Genomic DNA, 17,553 nt, shown 5'->3' with positions numbered 1-17,553 from the left:
AAACAGAATGTTTGTTAAGTGTCCCTGTTGTGATGCCGTGGCTGACTGGGAGCAATGGCTCACTGCTGCTGCCCAGCATCACAAGAGAGCATCAGGCTGCATGTCGCTAGCCTTGGAAAAAAATCAAAACTCAAAATTCAAAGTATAGTTTCTACTAAATCCATATCACTTTCATACCACTGTAAAGCTGAAAAATCATAAATCAAACCATTTTAATTTGGAGAATGTCTGTATATAAACTTTTGTATAATTATGTGTATATATTCACATACTTGTATACTTATTTAAAAACAGGTATTTTCATTGTATGCAACATCTCACCTTAGAATAAGACTATGCCCAAAATCTATGCCTCAAACCTTTGGTGAATAGCTAATAATTTCAATATTCAAACAGGGATTAAAAATATTGGTTTGGAAATTTAGCACAAACTTACTCCTACACTGTATATATGTTTTACACTTTTTACTTGAAAGAATAAAATTAAATATACATGATTAGGCTCTACCAGGTGAAATAAATTATTGAAAATTTGGCTGGAGTTTTTGATTACCACAAAATTCTCACTTGTGACCAACTATGGCTTAACATGTTAAATGGAAGGCTCTAGGCAGTTTTTATACTTGTTTCCTTAAACCAAAATGCTCCATATCAATCTTAAAAAGTCATATAAGAAAAAACATAAAATTATGTGCTTTTCAAGCCCAACAAAAATTCTTATCATACTGAAGCACGTGTGTGTACTAACTGCAATTTTTATAGCAGGTGTTGCTGGTACTAAATTTTTTACATTAATTGAGGCTGTATTTTTGATTTCAGTTTAAAGGTGTTGCTACTGATTGAATCTCATCAGTAGCACATAGTAATGAACAAGACAATATTAAAATGCCCACATGTTCTCTCTAAATTCTTTGAGCTGCAGTAAAATAGAAAGATAGCACATACCAAAAAGAGCCCTCTGTATATAATGTACAATGGAGTTGCAGATTAATTTTCCTTTTTGGACAATTTAATGATATGCATTAGCAATAAGAAACTTCTTCAATAGTTACATATTAAAAAAAAAAGATTCTGGTATAAAGCAGATAATTAACAAGATTATCTTCAATGGCTTTTGTTAGAGGAAGTGAATGTTAAGAACTCTTTTTAAATTAAAGTTGACCTTTCCCAGGAATTTCAACACTGTATTACAAAAAAAAAAAAAAAAAAAAAGACAAAAAAATTGTCAACTATTGCTTTTAAAAAAGGGAACCGTCACATTTTCTATGACATTTGCTTCTGAAATCAACACCCTCATTCAACAACCTTGATATTCTGAAAATGAGTCAGTGAAAATAGTGATTAGACATATGGTACAATTCAGAAAGAAAAGAGGATGAAGAATTATTAGACAATTGACTTTTCCCAGGGCATCCAATCAACTACTCGCAGAGTTAAAAATAGAAACTAAGTCTAATTCCCACAGCTACCACCACATCAGAGCCTGACAACTTCGCATTGTCAGAGCCTCAACTTCTCATGCCCCTGGGATTACGTGCAATGAAACATCTTCCCATGAGGTTCAGAGTCATTTCAAGGCTTGGTTTAAAATGAAGAGGGGTAGGAAAATGTTCATAAATTTGGGGGAAAATTTGTGAAAATGAGATCTGGTTGTAAACTGCCCATGAGAATTACAAAGATAAAAACTGTAAACATTTATTGACCCTTAACTATGTTTCAAACACTGCGGTAAGTTCTCTTTTTATGTTATCTTCTTAAATCTTCACAACAGTCCTGTGATTTTCTTGTTTTAAATATGAAGAGACAACTCACAGAGGTTAAGTAACTGACCCTAAGTCACATAGATATAGAAAACAGGAGAGGTAGTATTCAAACTAGGTAGGATTCAAAGTTAAAATTCACTTCCTGAAAGACATGATTTGGACATAAGTAGCCAAAAATCCCCAAAATAAATAAAAAAATAAAAATAAAGAGAGAAAGGGAAGGAAGATGTCTAGTAATCAGCATACCTTCAAGATAATATTTAGAGATTTTTGATTGATGTTAAAAATGACCAAAAGCTGCCTGAGAGCTCTAAGAATAAAAATTTTTATCAAATTAAAAAAGAAATGTAGATTTTACATATACATATTTTGAGAGTAACCCAATGGCTTTGCTTTTATAACACTGTACTGCCATTTTATTTCATTTTCCATTTTATTTATTAAAGGGTAATTAAACACAAGTATTTTGACTGAATAGGTTAGTGATTTTTTTTTTCATGTAAATAATGACCAAGAGGACAATCTTCCTCACCTTATTCAATGGACTATTTAGTGTCAGATCATTTTAGTGTCAGATTTAATTTTGGGGGTGAAATAGTGATTTTACCAACCCTGGAAGATGTTATACGTCCACTATCTCAAACCTGCATGCAGGTGGAAAAAATTTTCAACTGATAGAGATTTTGCTTTTTCTATGATTGTGTTCTTCACAATCAATGAGATTGAAAAGGACATGGAGATAAGAGAACTGCTGACTAATATTTTCTTATTAAAATCTGTGTCTTGCATTTTGAATTTTCTAAAAGTCCAAATCCCTTGTGGTTGAAGAAAGAAGAGTAATGTCATAGGTTTTCCTGTCCTGTGTAAAAGGACCGTGCTTGGTTGAGTGTCTTGAACTGTCTGCCCATCATGTCTAATTTTCTAATTTCCCCCTTACCAAAACCGCAAAGGGAATAGAGTATGGTTTGGCAAGAAAAAGGGAAAGGATAGTGCCATGGCTAACTCATTCCCAGCACACCTACAAACATAATCATAATCAGCCTGTGCAGACTACCAATTATTTTGTATTAGGAGGGCAGCTTTCAAAACAAAATAGTGTGGTTCATTTTGCTGTTCAGCAAATACCTTGTAAATGTCTATGGTAAACCCAAATACCAAACTGACTGACTGAGTTGCAGAAATTTTTATGCCCTTCATATTTCACTATTTTAAAATTACAGTTTACATTTGTGTGCTTACCATAATCTATGATACCCAGTAAGCTCCCTAGAAATTAAACATTTATGAAATATACCAAATGCTACTACTGTCTCATGCCTTACTTTGCAATTCTGGGTTGCTCTCTAATATGGAGAGGATGTAAGAAATGTAATTTGGATATCTCTTTTAAAGGCTCACCAGCCATGTCTTAACTAACTTTTATCAATGGAGAATCTCAGGAGGTACATATTTGTATATTATAAAACCCTTCAGCACTGACCATTAGGTAATTCTGGTAAACGTGGGTGTGTCACAATAGTTAAGCACGTCAGCCTCATTTCATTTCAGCTTAATGCACTGCAGGAAAGCACGAATTAGATGAAAGCAATTTCCCCAAGAACGACTCACTTCCTTGAGATGAGAGATGAACTTGGATGAACGGTGATTTCTCACAATCTATTTTTGAGGGTAGTGGTTTAAAAAAGTGCTAATGTAGTCTTTTCAAAATAAATCCTTCTAAAATGCATTATTCTTCGATTAATATATCTTATAATTGAAAACCCATACATACAATTATACTTTTCTAAAATATATACATATAACATATATTACATATCTAGCAAATATTAAAATCTTTACAACCTTTAAAATTTACCTTTAAATCTGAACTTGGATTCGGTGAATCTGACAGCTTATTCTCAGTGATTCCATTAGGTACCCACCAATTCAAATTCAACATTATTTCTGCAAGTCCTAGTAGGATTAATTTCTCTGGCTGGATAGACGGTGTTACCATCCTGGTTGTTTTTCACTACATTTCAATTACTAGAGAACCCGCATGTAAAAGATCATGAAATGGCACTAAAGATATCACTGATTTCTCTCTATTTACTCAGATTCTGCAACATACAACAGAAGGAAAGAAGCAGGTTGTGTTGCTATTACTATTGAAATGACCAGAAATCCTCAGTCTCGTAGCCATTGCCGTCCGTTGTTTAAGATCTGGGTTTGTTGTTGCTTATTTAGGCGAAGGTCAGAATGCTTATTTGTTTTATGCCTGTTGTTTAATGAGGATTTGATCAGACAGTTGTAAAGATGAAAGTAAATAATAGAAGTGTTTAATACGTCCCTTTATTCCAATTAACCAAAGAAAAGGCATACCTTAAAATAGTGTTGTGAAATGTCTAGGGTGTGTCTGTCTGTGTTCTTGCAACCCTTCAGTTCTAAGTAATTTTCAAAAGTGTGTTATAAACATGTTGCTTCATCCTTGCCCTTTTAACATGTTAATGTCTAATTCAAGTAATACATGATGCAATCCCCAGCAAGCTCTGTTTCTCCTTTCTGGGACAATGCAAATCAAGACAATCTTCTAAGGAGTGTAGTTAAAAGTCTTGCCAATTCTGTTTATACTTCAGATATTCCAATATTCTATAGTTCAGCTTATATAAGACACTCTCATCATTGGGCTTTAATTATTCTGTTTCAGAATAAATTATAAAGGATATGTTAAAGAGAAACTAAGAAAAAACCCAACAAAATAAAAGATTTATGATAATGGAGGTGAATAAATTTGAACTAAAATATAGTTTTAGATTAAAAAGTAGTCTAACAATTTTTTTAGTTTAGGCTGGATACAAATGATCAATTGCTGAAGCTTAAAAAATATATATAGCTATAGACATTTCCAGTTTTCTACACTGTTGTTACAAGACATAACTGACATCTGTGATGTACTCTGTAATATTTTTGCAAAGATGAAATGTGTGATTGAGAGACTTAAAATCTTTCAATACTTATGCATTGGATTTTTCTTCCATGAACTAAAAATGAATATTTCCTTGCTCAGATCATGTTACATGGATTCCCTTATATTACTTGTATTCATTTTTTAAGATAGAAATGGTCACAGAAAATACAGAAATACTATGTGTTAAAACAGTTTATGATTTTTATCATCAGTATACATACTCAAATTATAAATGTTTGTGCATAATTTATGATCCAACAATACCACTTTGTACCACTCTTAGAATTCTTCCATCAAAAGTTAAAAGCACCAAAATATAAAGACACACTTCCATGTCCATTACCACATAGCGTGAAACCATAAAACAATTTCAGACTTGACAGATGTTTATCAATGGGTTTTGATTGAATAAAATTATGGCACACTCATGGTACACATTACTGGGCAACTAACAAAGGTAACATAGTAGTGTTATATGCTAGATATCTTTAATGTAATACAAGCGCAATGCAATGAGAGTATTTTCCAACTAAAACCTAACATATATGGTATATATATAATATTTTATCATAATAAAAAATAATAAAAATCTATAGCATAAAATACAAATTTGCCTCATATTAAGCATATTATGAAGTTTCCATGAAATTGCACTTACTTAAATAGCTTATACAGTTATTATCATACATTGGGAAGTGTAAAGAAAGAAACAGTTCACATTGTCCTCTTGAGTCTTCTCTCTCTCCATCTTTCCATCTCTGCTTTTTCTAGACTGATGTTCCAGTCATGCCTCTCTTCACATGGATCAGCAGGAACCACGCTAACTAGTACTGGTTTCCTCAAGTATCAGCTAAGAATTTTAATGCATTTTTATGCTGGTAATTGTTTTGGAACCTAGGAGGGATGAACATAACTTTTCATTCTTTTCTTAACTTGGCAAAAGCAAATATATTATTGTAGATAGAATTACTAGAAAGAAATAGTAACTTCGAGGCAGACATACGTCCATCCTAAGATAACTAAATATATTTCATAGTAGACTACACCACTCAACTGCTGGCAAAGTTCTACATATTTGGCAGTATAGTACTCTTAAGTCTGAGAACTGTTTCTTTTTTGTAAAAACGGTTTTGATTGGAAAACTTTAAATAAGTCATCTGGAATGTATAATATTCAGAGCTCCTTCTGGGATTCTTTTTCCATTAATCAAGGTTCTTTGACTCATTATCCTCACTGGCACTTGCTTGCTAGTCATGTCAGCTGCATTGGTGCCAGTGCTAATGAAGAGCTCTCATTTTAAGTCCTAAAGCATGGAGAGCAATAGAAAGGGAACCTCATTTCAGGTACCAGAAATGTCTGGGCTAACTGAAGGGCACATACATTGTCAAAGTGAGTCCAGAGTAGGGTGGCATCACCAAGATGGTGAAATAGGTCATTTTGGGCTTTGTTCTCCCTCACAGAAGGAACAACTAACAACTATTTGGGAATAAGACACCACTGAGAGAATCCTAGAACATGGGGTGAGACTAAAGCATTCCCTTGCACCAGAGACCAAGGCAGACTGCATTAGAAGGGTGGAAGTGGCTGCACATTGCCTGCATTGCCCCTCTTCCAGGCCTGCACAGCACCACACAGTGAAATCTGCCCTGAGCTTCTGGGAAGAGAACCTGCGAGGACAGCCAGCACACCCCCAGCATTGGGGTTACTTTGTAGGAGCCCCTGCTCTGATCTGCCCTAAAGGGTTTACAGGGGGATCTGGAGAGCTTGGCCACTGAGTTAGACTGTGATGAAGTAGGGAGGGATGTGCAACAGCCAGTTACAGGGACTGTGACAGAATGAATTCACACCTGCAGTGCCCAAGTAGTGATCACAACCAGTGGCTTTGCTCATCAGAGCCAAGTTGAGGGGTGAACTATAACCAGGGAACTAGGTGGGGTACAGATTTGCCTGGCTGAGCAAAGGTGGGAGGACAGAGCTGACTGCTCCCAAAGCAAAGCCAATACCAAGTGTAGAAGGTTCCTGTGCTATGCACAGGCAGGAAGATTAATTAATAGCCAAGGCTGAGAGTAGCTCCCAGCCTCTCCTGACTGGGAAGCCTGTTTAACAAATTAAAAGTAGCCCAGAGTGGCTGCCCTCCTCCTACCCAGCCAAAGGAGCTGAGATTAGCCCCATCCCACCTGCTGGGAAATGTGTCTTCTTGTCCCATCTGACTAGAAGGGCTGGTGATAACTCCTGGAAAATGTGCAGCTCAGCAGTGCTCAAGCCTAAAGAAGGGTAGGCAGAGCTGACAGTTTGCCAAGCAAAGCCAGTGGCCCTGTGCAGCCAGGGAACTTGAGGTTTGGGTCAGCTTGAGTTAGGACAACAAAGAGCTTTAGTGGTCTTAGAGCTGCTTCTCATGCTGCACCCAGGCAGGAAATCTAATTCACAGCCTTGCTCATTGCTGAATATAGCTTTTAGCCTGTCCAAACAGGAAGCCTAACCGGAGCACATGGGAAGCTATGTAGCCCATTCAATAGCCCTACACTTGAACAGAGACCACAGCCTGTGGCCTCCTCTATCTACAGAGCAAACCCAGTGTCCTTATCTGACCAGGGAATTCAGTGCACATTCTGGCCTGATTTGAGTTCCTAAACAATGAACTATGCAAACCCTGATTCCTGTCCTGCTGCCCAGCTAGGAAGCTAATTCATAGCCCCATCCACTACTGAATATAAAGTATTCAGTAAAGTCTGGAAGAAGAGCCTGATTACTCAAATGTGCAGATACCAATGTAAGAAATCTAGGATTACCCAAAATCAGGCAAATATGTCACCACCAAAGGAAACTAATGAAATTCCAATATCTGATCTTAAAGAAATGAAGATGTATGAACTATCAGACAAAGAATTTAGAATATCCTCATAAAGAAGTTTAGTGAGCTACAAGAAAACATAGATAACTAAAGGAAATTAGGAAAACAATATATGAACAAAATGAGAAGTTCAGCAAAGAAATAGCAACCATCAGAAAATTCCAAACAGGAATCCTAGAGTTGAAAAATATAGTAACTGAATTGAAAAATTCAATAGAGAGTTTCAAAAGTAGATTTGACCACGAACAAGAAAGAATCAGCAAACTGGAGAACAGGACCATAGAAATTATCCAGTGAGAGGAACAAAAAGAAAAAAGAACAAAAAAGAGTGAAGAAATCCTGTGGAAATCCTATGGAAATTATTAAAAAGAAACAATATTTGCATTATGGGAGCTCCAGAGGAGAAGAGAGAAAGGGACAAAAAGTACACTTAAAGAAATGATGGCTGAAAACTTTCCAGATTTGGGGAGAGAGATGGATATCCAGATCCGTGAGGCCCAAATTACTCCAAATAGGTTGAACTGAAGTAGGGCTACAACTGAGACACATTGTAATTAAATTGTCAAAAGTCAAAGATGAAGAAATAATTTCACAAGAAGCAGTAGAAAAGAGAGAAGTTACAAACAAGGTAACCCCCAGAAGGCTACTGGTGAGTTTCTCAAGGGAAGCTTTTCAGCCCAGGAAAGAATGGAATGACATACTCAAAATATTGAAAGAAAATAACTGTCAACCAAGAATTCTATACCAGGCAAAGCTGTTCTTCAGAAACAAAAAAGGGATAAAGGCTTTCCTGAACAAACAGAAGCTGAAAGAGTTTATTACCACCAGATCTGCCTTACAAGAAGCGCGAAAGGAAGTAATTTGAGTAGAAGTGAAAAAAAAAATGCTAAATGACATCATAAAAACATAAAAAGGTAGCATAAATCTCACTGATAATTGTAAATATATAGTCATAAATTTGCAATATGGTAATAGGGGTGCATAATTCACTTACAAGTTTAGTTTCACAGTTAAAAAATAGCAAAAATAACCATAACTACAATAATTTGTTACTAGTCATACAGCATAAAAAATAGATAAGTTGTAACAGCAATAACCTAAAATGTAAAAGGGAGAAGAAATAAAAGTGTAAATTTTGCAGATTCTATTGAATTTAAGTTGTTATCACTTTAAAACAGGGTATTATAAGTTTAAGATGTTTTATGTAAGCCACATGATACCCACAAGGGAAAATCCTATAGTAATAACACAAAAGAATATGATAAAGAAGTCAAAGAATACTGATACCAAGAGACTGCAAAACACAAAAAAGAAAAATAAAAAACAAGGAACAATGGATCTACGAAACAACAAGACAACAATGAACAAAATGGCAGTAATAAGTCCTTGCCTATCAATGCTTTAAACATAACTGGATTATATTATCCAATTGAAGACATAGAATGGCTGAATGGATTTACAAAACAAGATCCAATAATATACTGCCTACCAGACCCTCACTTTTGCCTTAAAGACTCATATACTATGGGTGGAGGAATGGAAAAAGACATTTCAAGCAAATGGCACTTAAAAAGATACAGGGGTAGCTATACTTATATCAGACAAAACAAAATAGACTTTAAACTCAAAATGATAAAAAAGAGAAAAAGAAGGTCATTACATAGTAATTAAGAGATCAATACATCCAGAAGATACAATTGTAAATGTTTCTGAATAACCAATGGCTCAAAGAAGAAATTAAACAGGAATTTAAAAGTTACTTGAGACCAACAAAAATGAAAACACAACATACCAGAACTTATGGGATTCACAAAAGCAGTTCTAAGAGGGAAGTGTATAGCAAAAAACACCTAAATTAAGAAGCAAGAAAAATCCTCAATAAACAACCTAACTCTATACCTTCTGGAACTAGAAAAAAAGAACAAGCTTAGTCCAAAATTAGCATGAGAAAGGAATTAATAAATATTAGAGCAGAAATAAGTGAAATAGAGAACAGAAAACAACAGAAAAAATTAACCAAACTGAGAGTTGGTTTTTTGAAAAGATAAACAAAATTGATAAGCCCTTAGCTAGACTGACCAAGGAAAAAGAGAAAGAAAGGATCCAAATCAACAAAATTATAAGTGAAAAAGGAGACAATACAACTGATAACATAGAAATTCGAAGGATTATAAGAGGCTACGATGAGCAACTATATACTGACAAACTGGACAACCTAGAAGTGGAAAAATTCTTAGAAACATACAACTTACCAAGACTGAATCAGGACGAAACAGAAAATCTGAAAAGACTAATTAGTAGTAAGGAGATTGAATCAGTAATCAAAAATCTCCCAATGAAGACAATCCTAGGACCAAATGGCTTCATTAGTAAGTTTTACCAAACATTTAAAGAAGAATCACCACCAATCTTTCTCAAACTCTTCCAAAAAACTGAAGAGAAAAACTCATTTTGCCAGGCCAGCATTATTCTGACACTAAAACTAGAAAAGGACACTACTAGGAAAGAAAACTACAGGCCATTATCTCTGATGAATATAGATGCAAAGAATCTATAAATAAATAAAATATTAGCAAACTGAACTCAGCAGTACATTAAAAGGATCTTTCACCATAATCAAGTGGGGTTTATTCCTAGGATGCAAGGATGGTATGATATATGCAAATATGCAATGAGATACAACACATTAACAGAGTGAAAGAAAAGAATCATGTGATCATCTCAACAGATGCAAAAAAAAAAAAGCATTTGACAAAATTCAACATCCATTCATGATAAAAACTTTTAACAAATACAGAATAGAAAGAATATACTGCACCATAATAAAGGCCATCTATGATAAGCCCACAGCTAATATTATACTCAATGATTAATGGTTAAAAGCCTTTTCACAAAAAAAGTATTATTTGATCTAATTTATATAAATTTGTATGTTTGTGTGAGAGGGAAAGAATACAAAAACACAAAAAAGTTATTAAGTAAAGTAAGAATGTGCTCAAGTTTATATCTCAATCTATAACAATTAACTTTTTAAAAAATTTTAATAGGTACAAAAATAAATATTAAACACTGAACAAGCAAAAAATAAAGTAGATGAGTAGAAGTCCTTAAACTGTTTGTAAAGGAGGGCTTTATCAGGTCCTTAAACACCTGTCATTATATACAAAATTCTGTGTGTGTGTTTGTGTATGTACTTGGGGAGTGGATGTATAGCCCCTATTGAATTATCAGTGGGGATGTTAGGACCCAAAAGTTTAAAAAACACTGGAAAGACTGATCACAAAACAATTTTAAACAACTCTGATGGCTTGGGCGGTATGTTTTTTATCATTTTCCTTTACCCTGTTACACTTCAAAGAGCAGCATGGTAATGGGGAAAGTATCTCTGTGATTTAGGTGACACTTCTGAGTCTCATTATAAAAATAGCATACAGTAGAAGGATGAAATGAGATACCATAGATGAAAGTACCCAGAGAGGGCCTTAAAACTCGATAAGCACTTATATATAAAGGCATCTGCTCATGCTTAGTCTTTTTCAATAGAACACAAGCATACTGAAAACAAGTACAATGTCTTCTTTAAAGTTTTGTTTTGTAACGCTTACCATGCTTTTTAATATGGATGAGCTAATACCCATTTAAGAGCATGTAGGCTCACAATAACTTTTGTTAAATGTAACTGTTTGAATATACTTTCACTATATTTGTTATTATATAAGGATTTTAAACAACTAAAACGGTACTTACACACATATTTAGAGCCTATCTCGACTAGTTGAGTAGGTAGATGTACACCCCTGGAAAATACTGAACTTGTTCACTTAAATCAAATTGTTGAACATCTGTCTACCTTGCATACACATAGCTAAGCACTGTACTATGAGTTGCAGATAATAAAAAGTTATTAGTCACAGACTCTGCTCTCCAGGGCTCTTTTAGAAGAGCAAAGCATGTTCACAGAAAAGGACAGACCAAGATAGAAAGTGCCATAGGAATTTAGACAAGGGTGAAACACATTTGACGCAAGAAGGAAGGTGGGTACGGGGACGGCTTCACGGAAGAGGCAGTATCTGATGTGAACAAAGTTTCAACATGCGGCAGAGTGAGTGAAAGGAACAGAAGACATACAGGCATGCATCGTGGGGCACAAATGGGAAATGAAGACAGGTTGGCTTAGGCTGGTCATGGGGTAATTTAAGGGGATTAGTGAGAAGCTAGATAAAGAGATATCTCAGTGCCTGATACATATTGACTATTGATAATACTTTTACAAGCATTTAATTTAAAACAAAAAAAGAACATAGGAGAGAACTTAAAAAAATAAAGACGATGAACAGGGTGAAACAACACAGAAATCTGGCAGTGAAAAAACCTTTGACAACTTTCAAAATAGCACTTTTTTCTACCCATTCTCAGTGGAGGCAATGATTAAATAGAAATGACAATTCTTCAGCGTTATTAATCCTACTTTTCTTTTTCTTTTTCCATTTTTCAAAATCTCAGAATAGATCTCTTTCAATTGTAACTAAGGGCAGCAATACAGCACCAGAATATGCCTTTTGTTAGGAGAGGGCAACTTTGACTCCAAAATTTGTACCCTCTTAAGTTACTAATAACACCTGACCATGCACCAGACTAAATATTTTTTTAAATGTAATTAGAAAGCCACAGATTGATTTCAATTCTATCTTGTTAAAACTACAAAAAGTTCCTACGGTTCATTTAGCACCTAACAGTGCACATTCTTCTAGTTTGTATTCCTCCTTCATTTCTTAACACCAGGCAGTTTTTCCTTTCTCCGAGAAATGTTTAAAAAAGGGAAAGAAACTTATCAATCAGTTTCAGTCAGGAAATCATACAAACATTTCTTCCTAGGGCTCTGAAATTGGGAACTTTCTTCTAAAATTGTTTAAATATAACCAAGTCCAAATTCAGAAATCCTCTAAATTTAATTATCTTAGTTACACTGAAATGAGAAATTAAATTTTCTGTTTTCTTTATTCCCCAAAAGACTTCTCCAACCCAGTCCATCACTAAATGTATGCATCTTAGCTGTAAAATACTGGCAGGTTTGATGCCAGCCTAAATAGCACCAGTCCCCTAATCCTCACTCATTTCTTGCCAAAGAATTCAGCTCCTCCAAAAACCAAGTAATAGACACTTTTAATGTTTAACAATCATTAGGATATTTTCATGCATTATTCTTCAACATAAAGATGCTTTTTAAAATTACAGAAATTTTCATTATACTTAAGATCATTTGCACTAATCTCTATTTCATATGGTTTGGGATACTTTCTTAAAAATGAATTAGTATTTTTACTATTTTTTCACTTATTATTCAAAATAATGATTCATATAGTTCAATATTTTATGATTAGGCAAGAAAGGGGATACAAGAATGGGTTTTGCTGTTCTTGTTCTTTGTTCCCTCTTCTAGTTGGTGGGCCTGAGTTAAAATTTTAGAATCTTGAAATTTTGGTATTCTAAATCCAAACAGCATTCAACAGATTATAATAACAAAAAGCAAGCCAAAAAAAAAAAAAAAATTGGTCCTGAGAGGTTTTCAAGGTCTAGGGAAACAGTTCCTGAATTGGGCTACTTGGAGTGGGATTTGCCCACCCCCTCCATTCCCTCTGCCTCATATACTGAAGGTAGAGACAAAGAAACCAACTCAAATCTTTCCAAAGTGCATTTATAAATAGAGAATTCATAATCAGAAAAACAATAATGATATATAATAGAATTAGCATGATTTTTCAGAACCAGTATCTTTGTCTAAAAGAAATATTAAAAAAGGAAAATAAGCAGAGGTAATTTTTTTAGTTGTAAATCCTGCCCCTCTTCTCACTGATCTCCTGTTTTGATTTGCTAAAATAAAATTACATGGCTGTTGAGTCAGACTGTCTCTTTAATTTCAAATTTAAAGATAACCAATCTCCCTTCAAGTAGAATACTGGCACACAGACACCCCCAGTCTGGCTTATTGTAACTGTTCTCCGTTGGTGAAGTGGCACATTTGCAATCCCCATCACAGCCATCTTAACCATTTCACAGCATATCATTCAAATGTAAATCTCTAGGTGGCAACAGGAGTAGGCACTTGCGCTCAGAAGCAAGGCTTCTGTGGCAAAATCCTAGGTCAGAACCCCTAAAAGGGGAGACTAACTTGAAGGTGCTCAAATAACTTGAGGCTTAGATTGGCCAGTTCCACTGGCTTGCTAACTGCCTGTGGGGAAAGCCTCTCTGGAAACTCTTTCGAGGTTACTGGGGAATCCTAGGACAAACACACTGCTTGCTTTGGGGGGAGGACTAGCCCCATATTCTGCCCAGGTAGGTGACTCACAACCCCGCTGGACTTAAAAAAGCTTCAAGAAAAACTGGATAGACTGACATTCTCGTTTCTACTTCTACCTATTCCTACGCACAGGGAGTGAAATATGTAGGTATAACCCTCTTTCTCACGCCCCATCAGATTCTGCTGTCCCCTAAACGCCTCTGGTAGCCGCAGTGACTACAATGAAGGGAGTTATCGGAAACCATGTTGGTACTGGGCTAAAAGGATTTTTTTTTTTTTCATGCTATGTATTTGGGGGAAGGACACAGGTAACAGTGTATAGAGAGAATACCAAAAGTGGTGTAGGGCAATGCCCTTTCTGGGTGCTTGACAAAATCAGTCATGGAACAGAGGTGGTAGACAGGAACTGACAAGAGTTGGCCTGTGAATGGGCAAAGCATCCCTGAGGGGGGTAAAAAATCAATGAAATGATTGACAGACAAGATGGTAAATGAAGGGAGAAGTGGAGACAAGTGCTGCTCAACCCAAGCTGAACTCCAGGAGGTAAGTTTCTCCTCTAATTTGAGACTCTTTCTAGAGATTCAGTATTGAAGTGTTTGACATTGAAATGTGCACAGACCCATTTCGATAACTGGAAAGGGAGAAGACAGAGGGAGGCAGGAGAGGGAAGATTTCTGATTACTTCCCCGGGCTGCTGTCAGGGACCTGCGGCTCCCAAACCAGCAAACAACCAAGTGAAGGTTGAAGGTAGCAACGTAAAAGTGCAACTCAAATTATTTTACATTTTGAATCCTCTTTCATTCTCTAAGCGAGTCTGGCATTGCAATGGTCGATCATCTTTGAGTACAGAGGGCTGACCGCCTTCTTTGTTTGCCCAATAACACTGCTCCTCCAATCTCAGGCACTTGGCTGATTAACATTTCAATTCCAGTTGTTGCTCCTTTTCCCACTGCAGAATGCAGCAGGGATATTTCCCTTTCTTCCCTCTGTAACACAAACCCCTTTATTAACCGAGCGGAAAGCAACGCGCATGGTGGCGGAGGCTCATAATAGCGGAGCCGCTTACCTTCTCCGGATCGAGTCAGCGCAGGTCCCCGGCGCCCGCTGCCCCGGGGCCGCAGTGCCGCCGCGCCGGGCCCTGAGCGTGGTCAGCTCGGCCGGCCCCCACCCCACCTGCCAGCTGCAGCAGCTGCTCCCGCCGCCGAGCTCCGGCCGCATGAAGTCATCCCCCTCCCCGGGCCGGATCGCCACATTCCGCGCCTGCCACGGGGGGAGAGGGACCTCTCCCGGCGGCGGGGAAGGACGCCTGGAAACTGCGCGGGACGGTCGCAACCCGTCCCGGTTTTAGGATTATTTTCTATGAATGCTTTTACAGAAGAAGCGTCGCCGGATGATGGCCCGAGAGAGAAGAGCCAGAGAGACTTTCTCTGCATCTCGCCTTTCCTCCGAGCGCTCCCCTGTCACTTTCGCCGCATGGACAGCTCCATTCCACTGTGTGGGTTTCCCACCCTCTACATCTTCCTTATCAGTATTGTTCATTTTACTGAATTTGAGAGTGGGATTATCTTTTAAGGTAAACATTCGAACACTCCGAGAGTGTTTCAAATAGACAATCAGTTTTTCTAAACCCCTTGTAGGAGGCTCCAGTTCCCCCCAACATACACACAATTACGCGCACGTACACACACAGCCAAACCACTCACAATTATGAAAGCTGGGACCTCTCGCCCTCTTGCCTACGTAATGGAACAGGAAACTCCCAAAGGATTGGAGAAGTAGGACTGACTAGAGAAAGAACTCAAGGAAAGAGAGATGGGTCGCCCTAGGATTTTTTGCTGTTTAGTGGTGCACTTAGTGGACAGATGTTCCCTCTCTAAACCCCCACACCCCGCCCTACCCCAATTGGGATGGCTGTTCTGGTGACAGCTATAACATTTGGAAACAAAGAAGCTGAATCCACATTAACAGATGGCTGTATCTCTCTTTCCCGAAGGTATCAGAATTGGCTTCAGGAATAATACGAGCATATATGCATATAAGCCTTTCTCTCTTTAAATTGGCACCAGCTATTAACAGGTCTCTCTGTCTTTCGTTCTGTCTCAGTCTTCCTCCCTCCCTCCTTACCTCTTCTTGCTCTCCTAAACTGACCAGATCAGCAGTTTGAGGATTTAAGGGGGGAGTGGGGGGAAGGTCAAGGATGACCTGTCTTTACAGCTGAACCAGAGTTTCTTTTCCCAATATTGAGCCATTCCCAAGTAGAGAGGCTCTTTGACACTAGGATTCTGTGTGAGTGGAGTTCTCACATTCAACTTGCGTTTAGAATTAATTGCCTGTCACTAGGTCTGGGCCAGCTTTACCCTTGGATTTGCCCAGCAACCTAAATACTGCAATTACACAGGACCGAGGCAGTACTTTTGATCTATGAGGTGTTCCCAACCCTCTGTTTAGCAGTTCCAAAATTGGGAGATAGTATAGTAAACAGAGTTCAGCAAAACTCAGTAAGAAGTCTTGACCCTGGAATGCATACTTTTTGAAAGCTGAAACAACCTAATTCATCAATCTGAGCTTTACTTTCATAAAATTAGTCCATAAATATGACCAAAAAGCAGGGGGTTCTTAATATGCATCAAAGGGTATGTGGAATCTGGAAGGGAATATTGCATCTTTAATTTCACTAACGTCTAACTGAAATTTAACATTTCCTCTAAATATAAATGCAGACAACAAACACAGTAATATTAGAAGTATGTGTGACTTTGTCACCAATAGATGTCACAGATAATTTCCATTGCATTTTTTTTTTTTTGGTATCTCAAAATATCACTACCCTAATGTTACAATGAAATCATTGTTACCTTTTTTGTTTTATTTAATAGACTTTTATTTATTTATTTATTTAATTGGGGTATAGTCGTGTCAATTTCTGGTGTTAAGCATAATGTTTCAGTCATAGATATACATGTATTTCTTTTCATATTCTTTTTCATTATAGGTTACTATAAAGTATTAAATATAGTTCCTTGTGCTATACAGAAGAAACTTGTTTATCTGTTTTATATATAGTCATTAGTGTCTGCAAATCTCAAACTTCCAATTTATCCCTTCCCACCCCCCATTCCCCTTTGGTAACCATAAGTTTGTTTTCTATGTCTATGAGTCTGTTTCAGTTTTGTAAACAAGTTCTTTTGCGTCTCTCTTTTTTTTTTTTAGATTCCACATATGAATGATATATGGTATTTTTCTTTCTCTTTCTGACTTAAATTTACATAGAATGATAATCTCCATGGATGGGCCTAGACTATATATTTTTAGAATGGTTTTAGATGTACAGGAAAATTAAGGAGATAGTATGGAGTTCTTACGTATCCCATTCCCAATTTCTTCTATTATTAACACCTTATACTAGTATGGTATTTTTGCTACAATTGAAGAACCAATATTAATGCTACAATATTAACCAAAGTCTGTACTTCATTCAGATTTCCTCAGCTTTTATCTAATGTCCTTAATTCTGTTTCAGGTTTCCATCCAGGATACTGCATTTCATTTAGTTATCAAGTTCCCTTTGACTCCTCTGGGATGTGATCATTTCTCAGGCTTTTCCTGTTTTTGATAACCTTGATAGTTTTGGGGAGTGGTGGTCAAGTATTCTGTAGCATAACCCACTAATGTCATGTGTCTGATGCTTTTTCCA

The 17,553-nt window shown here is 36.7% G+C and overlaps 1 protein-coding gene across 1 annotated transcript in view; it reads right to left on the bottom strand.

The window, feature by feature from the left end:
- The window catches only part of PKIA (cAMP-dependent protein kinase inhibitor alpha), a 91,080-nt gene extending 75,959 nt beyond the window's left edge, over window positions 1-15,121 (bottom strand). The window contains exon 1 of the mRNA XM_031441437.2: window positions 14,926-15,121. The gene's annotated coding sequence lies outside the window, so the exon portion shown is untranslated. The remainder of the gene's footprint in view (window positions 1-14,925) is intronic.
- Window positions 15,122-17,553: the final 2,432 nt, after the last annotated feature.

This window comes from Camelus dromedarius, chromosome 30 (assembly GCF_036321535.1).
Source record: "Camelus dromedarius isolate mCamDro1 chromosome 30, mCamDro1.pat, whole genome shotgun sequence".
NCBI lineage: Eukaryota > Metazoa > Chordata > Mammalia > Artiodactyla > Camelidae > Camelus > Camelus dromedarius.
The sequence above is the reverse complement of the archived record's forward strand: the minus strand, read 5'-3'. Positions and strand labels throughout refer to the sequence as shown.